The following is a 15344-nucleotide window of genomic DNA, read 5'->3' on the forward strand; positions in this document are numbered from 1 at the left end:
AAGTAAATCCTATACTTCTTCATATCAGGAAAGTGTTGATTTTTTGTGTTTGAGTCTCAGAAGTAAAATAGGTACACTTTTTATGTTAGGCAAGGTGTATGTACAAACTTTGACAGATTTTTTCATACAATATCTTGTTGACAGGTTTCAATTTTTGTAAATGACTCATTGAGAATTGTGATCTGATTTGTGTAAATTAAAACTATCCTAACCGAGCCAAATACACTTTAGTTTAGCCTAACGAATCCATGATATTTATACAAAATGTGAATGGGGAAAATAATATCGAGTCTGTAAACTAGCTTGCCAGCATCGACACGTCTATGAAAAAGATGGCAATAATAAATATACCACTGCGTACCATTTTATGTCTTCTGCCCTGTGCACAGTAATGAACATTCAGCAAAGCATGATTTAAATTGCAACTAAGTCACCAGTCTTGAACTAACTAAACATATCATTTCTCAAGTAATCCCAATTTACTCCGCCTCTTCTAACTGATTTATATGTTTTAAGATATGCCTTTTCATTTCAGCAATCCAGTTGATATATATCATTCACACAGCTTACCAAATCCACTTTCATCTCAGTCATTCAGCTATATATTTTGATAAGTTATTTAACTAAACCCAAGTTTCAAATTATGTACCTACAGTGTAGCTTTTATGACAAAATATTCCTTTAGTACCATCGTATCTAATGTTAACGCAATATATCCAGCTTGTATAGCCACTTTTCCAGGCCAACTTCATTCATCTTTATTTTAACCGACAAACTTCTGTGAATAACTTCTGCCCATATAAGTACATGGTAACGATTCTTCATGTGGGCGTTCTGAGGTGACAATTTTTCATGTGACCCCAGGATTCCCTGGTTATATGATAATGTGGTTACTTGATGAACTGGTACTGTAACTTTTTTACTATGTTATGTAGCAAACAAGTTTTTTTTTTTTAGTTCAGAAGAGCGGTCCCCTTCTCCCCACCCCCCTACCAACACGCTTTGCCCTTACCCTTCCGCAGAAAGCACAGCAAAATAGATTAGCAGAAATATTTCTTATCAACGAATGTTCCAATGAATTTGCATTGAATATATAAGGAGTTGTTGGTCATTCATTCTATAATATTTAGTTCGAAAGGGGTGGGAATGCTATTCATGTTTCCATGCGGGACCGCTCGGTATCGTACTTTTATTCCGGTATCATCTGTGTACATCAGTGGTTCTCGGCCGAGGATTCTTAAACGACCAGTATTGTCTGGCTACAAACAGAAGACTAGTGAATTAGTGGATGTTCAGCGATTTTAATGATTATAGATATGGTCACGGTAAGACTAAAGAACAGCAACGTATAAACACGGAAAGTGAGAACAAGTCGACAACACCTGGTTTATATGGACATGACTTTGGGAGAAATCGTCTTGAGTGCTGAAAACGGTACGTTTCTGTGGATTATCAATGTGTTATATTTTCAGCCTCCAAAATATACATGTAGACATTTGCATGACAGGCTCTGTTTTTCCTTAACACTTGAAAAGTTGTACGGTTATCACTGGAGAACCTTTCTTTGTTTATTAGTTCCAATTGTATTTTAAGATTCGGGTGAACGGTAATAAGGTGAAAATAACGGGAGAAGAGAATGCAATTGGCTCTAATAGACAAGTATTTTTTATGATTAGATACAAGTTTCTGTATATACACTATCAATTAAATTAATACATCAGCCTTTATGATAATTGTTTTGTTCAAATTAATTTCTTGGTCACTTCAGTCCTTGATATATATCGCCTTTGTACTTGATATAATAAATAAGACGAAGATCCTCTAGAATAGATGAAGACTGCAGAAATGCTTTGTGACAGGTTTATTGTAACGGTGAAATATTGTCCACAAGAATAAAAGCGTTTGTGAATTGTCGACGACGAAATGCAATGCATTGATAAGAAATAAATTATTACGGTTACATGAATTACAGGAAATGAACTTCCGAGGGAAAACATGGGGCCTGATAACATCGAGCTTAGTATTGAGCGAGTGGTAACTCGTATACCGATTACGCAAGTCCTCAAGAATTTGCTAGGAGGAGAAAAAATCTTATCTAAATGAAAAGTGAAATGATAGCTTATATTAGGCGTGTAAGATGTAACTCCCAGATAGTTGTGGGGATAAGGTTTTCCTGTCTGTTACGAATTTTCCTTCGAAGTTGTGCAGCCCCTATCGTCTCGTATCATACCTAGAAGTGTTATCACATTGGGCTATTTTTCCTCACACATCCCACCTCCAACCTCCATATTAATAAGTAAAATAGGACCTCACTTACCAAAATCTAGCCTTCACTAAGAACATTTCAACAGTAGATCTAACATAGTTTTACAATCTCATAGTTCATCATTCAGCTTTGCATATGTGACGGAAAGATAATTTGGAGATTTGTATGATTAAAATATAGTAACCGAAGTCGTTTTCACTCACACTCAGTTGCCAGCGCTGGTGAAGCCCTTGAAAGCCCAGTGTGATAATCCCATAGGAAGAGTAAGATCTGGAAGCAGGATTTGAGATTCGGGAGAGGTCATGCCGAAAGTGATAAAGCCACCGAGCCTAGCCGTACATTCCGTCATTGCCCGTGTCTCCTGAACCACGACATATATTCTAATGAATATCCCTAAAAAACGCCTAGTGTTAATAGCCCCAATATATATATATATATATATATACATATATATATATATATATATATATATATATATATATATATATAAAACGCGTAGATTCGGGTGATTTGATGCAGGTTTTTAAGATTCTAAAGGGAATTGACAACCTCATATGTGACCAAATTTTCACACCAAGTGCGAATCAGACAAGAAATAATGGTCTCAAAATGTCTGGAAATAGATTTAATTTAGAAATGGGTAGACACAACTTCGCCATGTTGTAAATGCAGAGGCAGTACAATATCTTATAGTTTGAAGTTTTAAGATTCATTCAGATAAACACCTAACCAATATACTGTAATGGCTGCCATTTATTTTATTATATTTCATCTTTTATTGTTATTAATTTATGTTATTATTTATCTGTTTGTTTTTTATTATCTATTAATTTATCATTTATCATAGATTACTGTTATTTTTCTGTTTGCTTAGTATTTACCATTACCTATTCATTTTATTTATCTATTATTATTTTTCCTGCATTCGACATAGTTATGGACCAAAAGGTCTCCTGTCGGCATGTTCTTTTCTGGGAGCAGGATATGGGGACCTCTGAAAGTTTTTAATAACCCACATGGCAGACGGTGTGATAGGTCAGGTCATCCTGTGATGGAACTACGGAGAAACACAACTCGGAGCAGCCTTCACGACTTATCAGTCCCATTCAAGATGGGCTGTGGTCAGTCTACCTGGGGAATGAGCTAGAAAAAGGTGCCCTAAACATAGCCCTGCTAAACCTAATGTGACTGGGGAGCCGTCCCAAGCAAGGTCAGGTCAGGTCAGCCAAACGCAGCATGAATATTAATGTTGTTCAGACAACAGCAAGGAGGGAGCAACGGTTCACCCAAATCAAGGTTCCTCTGCTGTATTCCCGATTCTCAACATTTCCTCGTAAGCGGAGCGAAGAAGCTCTCTTAACTCAAGAACAATCTTTAACTGTAACACCAGTTGCCCACTTCCTCCACAGAGAGTAACAATCACTGTCGTCGACGTTATCAGCAAGTTCAAGCACCACAATCAATGATTACAACACCGACCGCATGAAGAGATTGCATTCCCAAGTCAACCAACTTCCCAAAATTCCTGTTCTTGAAATTTAATAGTGACTCAAAGACAAAGAAATGACCCATGAATATGATGAATTAAAAAAAAATCGGACCCGCTTCCCGACCATGTGATCCCAAGGTAAAACCCTAACAAGAGAACTAGAATCAAGAGCGACCAAAAAATCTTCAAACCACCAAAACAAACGCCATATTACATCAAACCAAATAGCATTCGGTAACAGCCTTGTAATCTTTCATCTACCCCAACAACAATGACATCACACTAAATCATAAGCGTCAAAACACTATTACCACCACTATCCCTCCACAATATCCTTAAGAAAAGAACGCCTCACCAAACTGTAACCACCTTTGAGTAGTGACTAGACCAGTGGTTCTTAACCTGTGGGGAATTCCCCACTGGTGGGGAATGGCGGAGATGCCAAGTGGGGAATGACCGGTTGGACAGAAGAACCACTGTCTTTTTGTTTTTGTTTTTTTTAATCGATGTGTTTTTGTTTCTTTTTGTTTGTTTCTGGTGTCTTCTTCTTGTCACATTTCGTGAATTTGTTTCCACCCACAAGTAATCGATAGTGCTTCAAAATTTAATACATTACACCCAAATGTTGACTTACTTTACAAATCACAACCATTTACAGACTCTTTTAATAACAAAAACAACCAATATATGAGATATTGTAAGTCATGTTTGGGTAAAAGTGACATCACTGTATATTTACGTACTAAACACTGCATGGGTTAAAATCGAAAAGACCGATGCTGTGGTGGGAAATGGAGAGTTGGCTCACTAAAAAGTGGGGAATTGGAGAAAAAATGTTAAGAACCCCTGGACTAGAGCAATACATGAAACAGAAGCTAACCTACGCGGGTGGGACTATTTGCCGCCGACGATTCGCCTCCAGCTATTCGCCGATGGGTACAGTTCGCCGCTGGCCGGGTACGAAAAAAATACATGTTTCTTTTATTCAAGTTTTCTTTCAACAAGTCACCTCTTACAAGACTCATCCATTATTCCCAGAGAAAAATATGATTAGTGAACAAATATAAAGATAATGAGAAATTGTTAGACTGAGAAATGTAACAAATAAAAAGCAGGAAAAATATAACCAACTCAATAGGATTGTATTTTTTCCATTCCCCCACAAGCCCAGAAGTCTTCAAAATGGAAACAGAAATTCTTAGTACACGAGCACGAAATTCTACCACGATGGCTTTACATAAGTTTTTATACATTATCCAAGAGTGATTTAAGTATCAAATGTTGGCGCTGTGAACAAAGGGCCTGATGTAATGGACGCATCCACACTAAGAGTAACGCTGTGATAAGAAAAATGAATTAACACACCCATTCCGCTTCTGCAGCAAGTGTCCAAATTCAGGCTGCGTTTCCACCGAACAAGTCTCGTCAGATTCTCATCAACCGTTGTGAGTTCGTTTGGATAGAAACGACTTCGGTTACAATCTTTCGTTTTTTCAATCTTCAAATGTCAAATTGGCTTTGCGTCACGTATTGAGAAACCGAATGGCGAAATGAAAGGAGCTAAATCTTTACAAATGTTAGACAGATTATTGAAATGTTCTTAGGGAAGTCTAGAATGTTGCAAACAAAGTCTTCTTCCAGCTATTCGAATTCACAGCATTTGACGAGAATCGGCCCTGACTCGCTCGGTGGAAACGCAGCCTAAAGTGAAAACATTATAGTGTTCAAATAAATGAATGTATGTATTGGCATCTTTACCGACGCTGAGCAGCATGAAGAAAATGATTCGACGAAAAAGGAAGGATATTAGTTTAGCGCCACCAAACCCTACCTTTCTTCAGTATTTGGTGATTCAAATTCAATATAAAATGTGTAAACCTGATAACGTAGCAGAAGAAAATTTTCTTTTGGCTGATAGTGGTCAATGAAATAGTCACATAATCATATGTGGAAGGGAATCTTGGATTCATTTAGTAGAATCGACGTGGTTTATGGATGGTGCATTCAACATAGGTCCTATCTTATTCTCTCAGGTGTATTGTATTTCGGCAAAGAAGCCTTGGAGGGGTTCAACCAGTCCTGTATATAATTCTACCAAATAAGCAATGTTCAACTTTTGCATGTTTGAAATGGTTAAAACCTTGGAACCTAGTCTAAGACCACAGTGTATCCATTGTGACTTTGAGCAAACGATTGGTGCTATTAGAGTATGTTTACCTGGAATCAAAATAAGCATTTTTTCCATTTGGTACAAAGTATGCAAAGACATATAGCTGCAGTAGGAGCAACTCGCCAATACAACACCGACCCTGATTTTGCATTAAAAGCCAAAATGATAACTTGCTTTGTCTATTGTGCCACTTTCTAACCTTGATACCTACGCAGAAGCACTTGCAAACTTTTTGCCTCAAGAACTGCAACCAATACTAGATTGGTTTGAATTTGATTATATTGGTATCTATAATAGGCGGGGTAGTTGTCGAAGGGCACCTATGTTTCACCATGATTTGTCGTCGCAATATGAGACAACTTTAAATGATGAAGATCACACAATCATGCTGAAGCAACTCAGCACCCAACCTTATGGAAATTCATTCGTACGTTAATGAAAACACACAGAAAAAAAACAGAGATTTAAATGTGGAGCAGCTGATAGTGGGGTGCCCACCACCAACAAAGCTAAAAGAAAGAAAGAAAAAATCGAGACGAGGACGAAATAACAAAAACAATTGTTCTTGAATACGACGCCGAAAGAAACCTTTTGGAATATCCCTGAAGAATAGCGCATAACTATTAAATGAACTAAAAAAAAAATTCTTTAATCATTCCTTTATTTTTATCTTTCATAAAGATAGAATTATTGTGTAACCCCAATTTTTTTATCTATTTTATAAAATTGTTAGAATTATGGTGTAAACCAATAAAATGTTCATTTTAATCTTGTTTTTCCTTATAATAATATGCCGCATGTAGTAGCATGGATGTAAAGGACTAAAAATATAAAGACCAGGTAAGATGGAAAATAATCATACATATATAACGTATTTATATTTCCGGGCGGCGAATAGTCCCCGGCGGCCAAGCGTCGGGGGCGAATTGTCACCAACCCAACCAACGATAGTATACATTGTGTGTTGGAAAAAAAGGATTGTGGTACTCCCTCAGGTAGGCGTAGCTCCTCCTTGGGGATCGGTGCCATCTGCGTAGAGCTGATGGCCAGGGGTGGTTGCTGCTGATTGGCCCCCAACTCTTGGGGTTGGGGGGTGGTCCCAAACACTTGCTGCACACAAACACTTGCTGCAGCCACCACAAACACATCACACCCGCTACACTACATAGCAGAACACCCACACACACCAAGAAACATTAAAACTACACCCAAAGACCTTTATTACGCACAGATACTCTCTTCTCTTCCTCCACAACCACCAAATACCAGCCTCCGGAAACATATTCATAATCATATCACTCACCGCTCCATTAACACACTGAAAGACAACACACTGCTGCATGCCAGACCCCCTGATATCCACCCTTCTGAATCCTCTCTCCCACGAAAGGACAGAGTCCACTTGGCCAGACTGCGATGCGGTCACCACCCAGCACTTCTAAGCTACCAGAAGAGGCTGGACGACCGTGTTGTGAACAGCTGCCCAGGATGTAACACTTCACCCCATACCATACAACACATAATGGAAGACTGCATTATACACAATCATGCACGCAAACAACACAACATACACTCTATAAAGGATTTGTGGGAAAACCCAGTTTCGGCTGTGGCCTTCCTTGGGGAGACGGGACTGCTCGGACAGACAGTCTAGGGAACGACAACAACAACAACAACAACAACGATAGTATACACAATCATGCACGCAAACAACACAACATACACTCTATAAAGGATTTGTGGGAAAACCCAGTTTCGGCTGTAGCATTCCTTGGGGAGACGGGACTGCTCGGACAACAGTCTAGGGAACGACAACAACAACAACAACGATAGTGGCGTAAGATTGCCCGCAGGGATAGAAGCGCTGAAGCTGGTCCATAACGACCAACCGATAAGCTGCTAGACTCGCATCACTACGGGAGGTAGGCTCTGTTCTCCGGAAGATGGCTACGCAACTGGCGTCCCCCTCCCTCCCTCCCTCCCTCCCCTTACCACCACCAGTGGTCAATCCCCTCCAGGGAAGTTGATGTAAACGGCGAGTTAGCGAATGGCTGACTGACTGATGGTATATACTCACTGCTATAATTCTTCCTCACACTGCTAACGATATGTTCGTTCTTCCCTTTCGTTAACCAGTAAAAGTACCACGGCGATGACGGGGGAAGAAGGTGATATTTGGAAGCTGACTCATCAGGCGGTGCAGATCCAGCTCAGCAGCCGGGCCTACACGTCTGATCGTGTCTTTCCAGGATCCACTTTACTCACCCGATACGGAAAAGGGTATAGAAAAACTACCCACAACAACAAAATAAATCAACCATGAGATTAAAAATGGCGGGAGGGGGGTTAGAGGATCCCCAAAATCCATCAACAGCTCCCCCAGACCGCGATTCTAATCAACTCAGTAACATCCTTCAATAATGGGGAAAGAGCCCTCCACCCCCTTACATACAAACATAACTTGTCCTGGTTTAAACCATTGGTGCATTGCTAGAGACAGTCCCTGTCCATAACTACAAATAGAATAATAACCGTCGCTGCTGAAACATAACGGTCACTAAGCTTTGGACATCGTCTGCTTCTCTCACACCGTTGACAGACAACATCCCCAAACTTATCAAGCTCATCCGGATTTTATCTTGATCCTTACTGAGACAGTGTAGACCCAGATCTAGTCCATCTAAGATTTTTATTCCTGAGCACCACTAATGGAGGGTCCACTGCTTTGTCGAGACCGAACAAACCCGGGCGATACCTGCTGAAAAACAGCGAAACCGGCTAATATTTACCCATAAAATGAGTTTAAATCCTGAAACAACCTTCTGTCTTAAGGTAAAATTTACCCAGCTCCCCCCCCCCAAAAAAAAAGTAATTCTTTTTACAAAAAAAAAAAAAAAATTACAAAGGCGGAGCATGTCGACAGGAGACCTTTTGGTCCATAACTAAGTCGGATGCGATAAAAATATATAGTAATGATAAATAAATGTGATATAAATAATAGATAGGTAAAGTTAAATCAACAAAAAGGTAAATAGTAAATAATAATACATGATAAGCAAATAATAATAAAAAAACAATAACATAGATAATATAAGATAAATGGCAGGCATTACAGCATTTTGCTTAGGTGTTTAAACGAATTTTAAAGCTTCGAACTGAACTATATTGCACTGCCTTTGCAGGAAGTTTATTCCATTCATAAATACACAGTTGGCGAAGTTTTTTCTACCCACTTCCAAATTAAATCTTACTGACAGTTTGAGACCATTATTTCTTGTCCGATTTTCATTCAGTGTGAAAATTTTGTCACTTTTGATGTCAATTCCCTTTAGAATATTAAAGGCCTGTATCAATTCACCTCTTGAGTCTACGCTTTTTTAGGAAAACAAATTAATATGCTTTAGTCAACTTTCGTATGATTTACCTTTGATATTTGGAATCAGTTTTGTGGCTCGCCGTTGCAGTTTTTCCAATCTACCAATGTCTATATTGAGATTCGGTGACCAGGAAACAGCATATTTCATTTTATTTTTTTATATATTTGTTTATTTTTATTTATCATTTATTTATATATTTATTGCCTAACTGCCTCGGTTCATGAGATACTGACCAGTTTCATGATACCCACCAAACCTCACAAAACACACTATCTTGAAAAACCCTAACCTAACCCTAACCTAACTTAACAATAACCTAACCATAACTTAACCTAACCATAACCCACCCTTATTAAAATCTGACCTAACCACAACTTGACCTAATTTAACTTCACCAATAGAAAGAACATGTAAAAATACATGTTCACGGTAAGTTTCAGCAAGACATGACCACATTTAGTGGAGGATTTGGTGAGTTTCGTCGGGTTTCGCCGGTTTTGGTCGGTTTTTAGAAAATGTCAGACAGTTAGGGGATCATACCTTGTTTCGTAATTCGTCGTTAAGGTAAATAAGGATTTCACCTCTTCATATATATATATATATGTATACCTATATATATATATAATATATATATACATATATATATATATATATATATATATGTGTGTGTGTGTGTGTGTGTGTGTGTGTGTGTGTGTGTGTGTGTGTGTGTGTGTGTGTGTGTGTGTGTGTGTGTGTGTGTGTGTGCATAAAAATCACACGGATGCATGATTCTAAATATTCTGAAAATGACAAGGGGAACAAAGTATCATCTTTAAGGTATAGAGTCACAAGAAATAAGATTACAGATGCACACACACACACAAAGTTGATATGTGAAGGGAGTGTGGAATGTGAAGTCAGCGTAGGGCGGGAAATCCCTCCTAAACTCACGTGACCTACAAACTCTTTCCTGTGCCGCGGATGTTTGGGGCTCAACTCTCTTAATCATAATATTATCCAATTTATACAACCCATGATTTGTATTCAAGTTATCAACAAATTTACCTCTGATCAAAGTGGGTTTTACGTGTTTTGCTTAAGTTAAACGTCCAGCCTACTCGAAATTTCTTCAGTTCCTTCACCTGTCGAGTGTGTGTGTGTTTCTGTACTCTGAAGATGTCTCAATAAGACGAGAGTGTTTATCATTTCCCTTCGTGTCTTTCATCTTTCAGCGTGTATGTATATATATATATATATATATATATATATATATTACAATAATTGCCGACAGTCGCCCTCTTGTGTGTGTGTGTGTGTGTGTGTGTGTGTGTGTGTGTGTGTGTGTGTGTGTGTGTGTGTGTGTGTGTGTGTGTGTGTGTGTGTGTGTGTGTGTGTGTGTGTGTGTGTGTGTGTTGGTTACCGCAAAGGAAGACAAGAAACACGAAATTCTTAAGCCCTTTCGCTTATTCCACATCTTCAGGAGAGATACAAGTGGAAGTGGTACAAAGTAAGCAATAATATAAGCAGGAATAGTCACAAAACTAATAATAATAGGAGAGGTAACAATGTAAACAAGGAAAAATCACTTGAGGAAATGAAGTTCAACTGGCACGGCGCAAACTTATATGGAAAATCAACACAAGTATAATTCTACGTCACAAGAACCCATGATAAAGATGCATGTTGAAAATCCCCAACTCGTTTACAAACATTAATAATAATTAAACTAACCTATATAAGCCATTATTAATGTCAACTCCTGAATGTTTAATGAGGCTGCTCTCTATGATATTCCTGTTGACGATTGGATTTCATAATAAAATGTGTGAAGCTTTAGCCCAGTCAATACAGTGATCAAATTTTCCATATGAACAAATAATGCATTTGAATTTTGTGCTGTACACGTATCTGCCACGGTGGTAGGAGATAACTACCACAAGAGGCTGTGTGACCTTGGTCGAGTTGTAGCTGCTCGTCTCAACCAGGATCTACCAGGGTCTAACATCTGTAAACGGAAAGCACTCATGAACACTCGATCTACTACTTTATAGGCTACGCTTCATTAGGCTAAGACTAGGAGAGTAAACTCAGATTTAAAATCCTTACTGGCTTGCACGATATGCCTTTAATTAAAGGCAAAAGCTGCAGGAAGGAAACTTTTGCGCCCACGCTCACGACAACATTGTACACGTTAAGATACGTACACCTAGCAGACAGGATCTCCGGCAATTCACCCGACCGGGCAGCGACCCTGGACTTCCATGCCACTGGATGACGGGTTCTGGAAGTGGTTGCGCAATTGTTCTCCGATCCTACATTAGTGTGCAAGTACTCAGTGCTTCTGGTGTTGTATTCACACGCATAAAAAGCTGAGCTACGTCATCCTTGAAAGCTAGGGATAAATCTAAGTAATATATATATATTTATATATATATATATATATATATATATATATAATATATATATACATATATATATATATATATATATATATATATGTTGATAAATTGTTTAAGACAAATGAGAGAGTGATAGGTGGGGAAGGGTAAACGAAGATGGGCTAAGAATACATTTATTGTTCTTACGTTTCGGTTATTATAACCTTCCTCAGAGAACTTGTTACAGAACATCTTGGTCACAACATTTATACCAGTAGTGGGGGAACTTGTGAAGCTTCGAGTGTCAGGTTTTTTCTAGCGCATTTATTATTAAGAGACTGGCTGCTTTAGATAGGCATATAAATCCTTCTCTGTCGTTATTATTTTCTTTGACATTTATGTGTGCAGCTTCAACTGTCTTTCTCATCTTCTTTTTTAATCCTTTGTGTAAAATTTCAACTTTACTCCATTCGGGAAGGTTGTTGCATATTTCGAGGTGGCGGACCAGGGAGTTGGACGTTCTGTGTGTTTTTAAATCATTCCTATGTTCGTTTATCCTCTTCTCGATTCCTCGACCTGCCGAGGGGCAGCCACTACATGGAATGCGGTAGTGGCTGCCCCTCGGCTTATATCGGTGAGTCAGGTCGAGGAATCGAGAAGAGGATAAACGAACATAGGAATGATTTAAAAACACACAGAACGTCCAACTCCCTGGTCCGCCACCTCGAAATATGCAACAACCTTCCCGAATGGAGTAAAGTTGAAATTTTACACAAAGGATTAAAAAAGAAGATGAGAAAGACAGTTGAAGCTGCACACATAAATGTCAAAGAAAATAATAACGACAGAGAAGGATTTATATGCCTATCTAAAGCAGCCAGTCTCTTAATAATAAATGCGCTAGAAAAAACCTGACACTCGAAGCTTCACAAGTTCCCCCACTACGGGTATAAATGTTGTGACCAAGATGTTCTGTAACAAGTTCTCTGAGGAAGGTTATAATAACCGAAACGTAAGAACAATAAATGTATTCTTAGCCCATCTTCGTTTACCCTTCCCCACCTATCACTCTCTCATATATATATATATATATATATATATATATATATATATATATATATATATATATACATATGTATATGTTATATATATATACATATATATATATATATATATGTATGTATGTATGTATATATACATAATCACTGGTGAGAAATGTAACATTTGTAAATCACAACTAACACCACAGTCGGACGAAAGAAAGAGTTGGCTAAGCGAAACTATATTACGATTGCTAACTGCAATCCTCTTCAGTAGTACAAAGTGGAAGGAGGGTACTATCTTAGATAGCAACCTCTTTCAAAAGAAAGGGAACTTGGAAAATAATACACGTCACTACCCCAACCCTATGTGACTTGAGGATGATATGAGGTCGAGTCAGGGTGAGGGGGAGAAAGCTTGTTGACAATATCAAGAAAACATATTGTCAACAAGCTTCCTCCCCCTCCCCCTGACCCGACCTCATGTCATCCTTAGGTCACATAGGGTTGGGGTAGTGACGTTTATTATTTTCCAAGTTCCCTTTCTTTTGTAAGAGGTTGATTTTTAAGATAGCATCCTCCTTCCACTTTGTACTACTGAAGAGGATTGCAGTTAGCAATCGAAATATATAGTTTCGCTTACGCACCTCTTTCTTTCGTCCGATTGTGGTGTTAGTTGTGACATACATACATAGATATATATGTATATATATATATATATATATATATATATATATATATATATATATACATATCAGTGATCCGCTCTTAGCTCAAGTAGATCAGGGTACTTTTTATGAAAGGTAGCTGAAAGGTGGAATACCAGAAATTTAATGTAATCATAATATTTCTTTGAATGGAGATTAACCTTCAATCACAAAAGAATGTTGCGTAACTCTTGTCCGTAGGGGTGTCACTAAGTTTCCTAACGTTTTGACTGCATAATAATTACAGTCAGTAGCCCACAAAGGGTAGCAATGGAAAGGTTAGTAGATATAAGCTCCGTTTGTTGCACAGAGGGTTTCCATGGCTCAATCAAATCATCTGGCAGTGATCAAAAGAATGTAGGTCGAAAATGGCAGTGTACAGTTTAAAACTGGGACCCGTATTCAACAGGTATTCATTAAAGGTAGTGGACATGCATATACCAGAAGGTATTTTCCCACTTTGTTAAGAGGGTTTCAAGTCAAAGCATACACCAACCATACATCCATGGAATAACAATATTGAAAAAAAAAATCCTTTCATTTTAGCCTTTGTGGGTGAAGGGTTATCCCTGTTCTCCGCCACACTGTTCAAGCCCCACACGATGAAGCAAGGCATAGCATCTCCACAACGAAACACATCATCTCTTTAGCAGGACCTGGCAGTCGGGGATGATATACCCCTTTCCTTATACAGCAACCCTCCCCTCACCATCCATTCAATAAATGTAGACTATCTTAGATAAGAAGAAATAATTTTGCCTCGTATCATTTCTTTATCCATTCGTCATATCCTTTGAGCTCTCTCTTTCTTGATCAACAGACATCCCTCATGTACACAATACCCATTTTATCACACCCATAAAATTTATTTTGTCTTTCCCTCAATTTCCTTCCATCCACCTCTACTTCCAACACGATTCTTGTTTGTATTTTCACTTGTTCTTCCCTTATATCACAAAGGATTACAAAGGCGGAGCATGCAGACAGGAGACCTTTTGGTCCATATCTAGGTCGGATGCGAAAAAAAAATAATAATGTAATAAACAAAAACTATAATGATGTAAATAACAAATAAAATACATAAATAAATACATAGGTATCTTGCCATGTCCAATTTGCTCTTAAATTCGTCTATAGTTTTTGCACACACTATTGTTTCATCTAATTTGTTCCATACATCCACCACTCTGTTGGGAAAATGGTTCTTTTTCGGGTCTCTTCTATGACTGTCCTTTTTGAGGTTCCTTCCTTCCATGTCCCCTTGTACTTCTCTTACCCCAATCTAGTAAGACTTCTCTATCAAGGACTTCCATACCTCTCACGGTTCTGTAGTCAACAAGTCACCTCTTTCTCTCCTTTGTTCCAGGGTCGGGAATTCTAGTTTTGACAATCTCTCTTCAGTTTAGCACTCTTTGAACAACGCTAACAACTAGGTCTCTTTCAACTCCTATTCTGATCTAGCCTATCTTTAAACTCACTTCCACCCACCACCAGACTCCCTAATGTATCTCATTACCTTGCTTTTGCTCATGTTTATTTCCAAGGTTCTCCGACTCGGCACAGTGTCATCCACAAACAACAACTAGCTCACCTCCCCCTTCCCTCCACTTTCACTCCAATTCCAAACTCCTGCCTAGAGCCCTCGCGTTTACCTCCTTCACCAATGAGTAACATTGTGACATGTTACAATCCTGATGCAATATCAGCTTCACCTTAGACCACTCGCTCTCTCCACTCCTTTCACACAAGATTTATTACTCACGTATAAAAATGACCACACTCAACGTACTTCCTCCTATCCCAAACATAGTCAACGCTTCCCAAAACGTCTTTCTGTACACCTTGTCATACACTTCCAAATCCATGAAAGCCCAAAAATACTACTATAACCTTTTGCCAAAAATTCCTTGTGCATGTTACTGTAAAATAATGATA

Source organism: Oratosquilla oratoria, chromosome 19 (genome assembly GCF_046742065.1).
Source record: "Oratosquilla oratoria isolate Oo_2021 chromosome 19, ASM4674206v1, whole genome shotgun sequence".
In the NCBI taxonomy this organism is placed as follows: Eukaryota; Metazoa; Arthropoda; class Malacostraca; order Stomatopoda; family Squillidae; genus Oratosquilla; species Oratosquilla oratoria.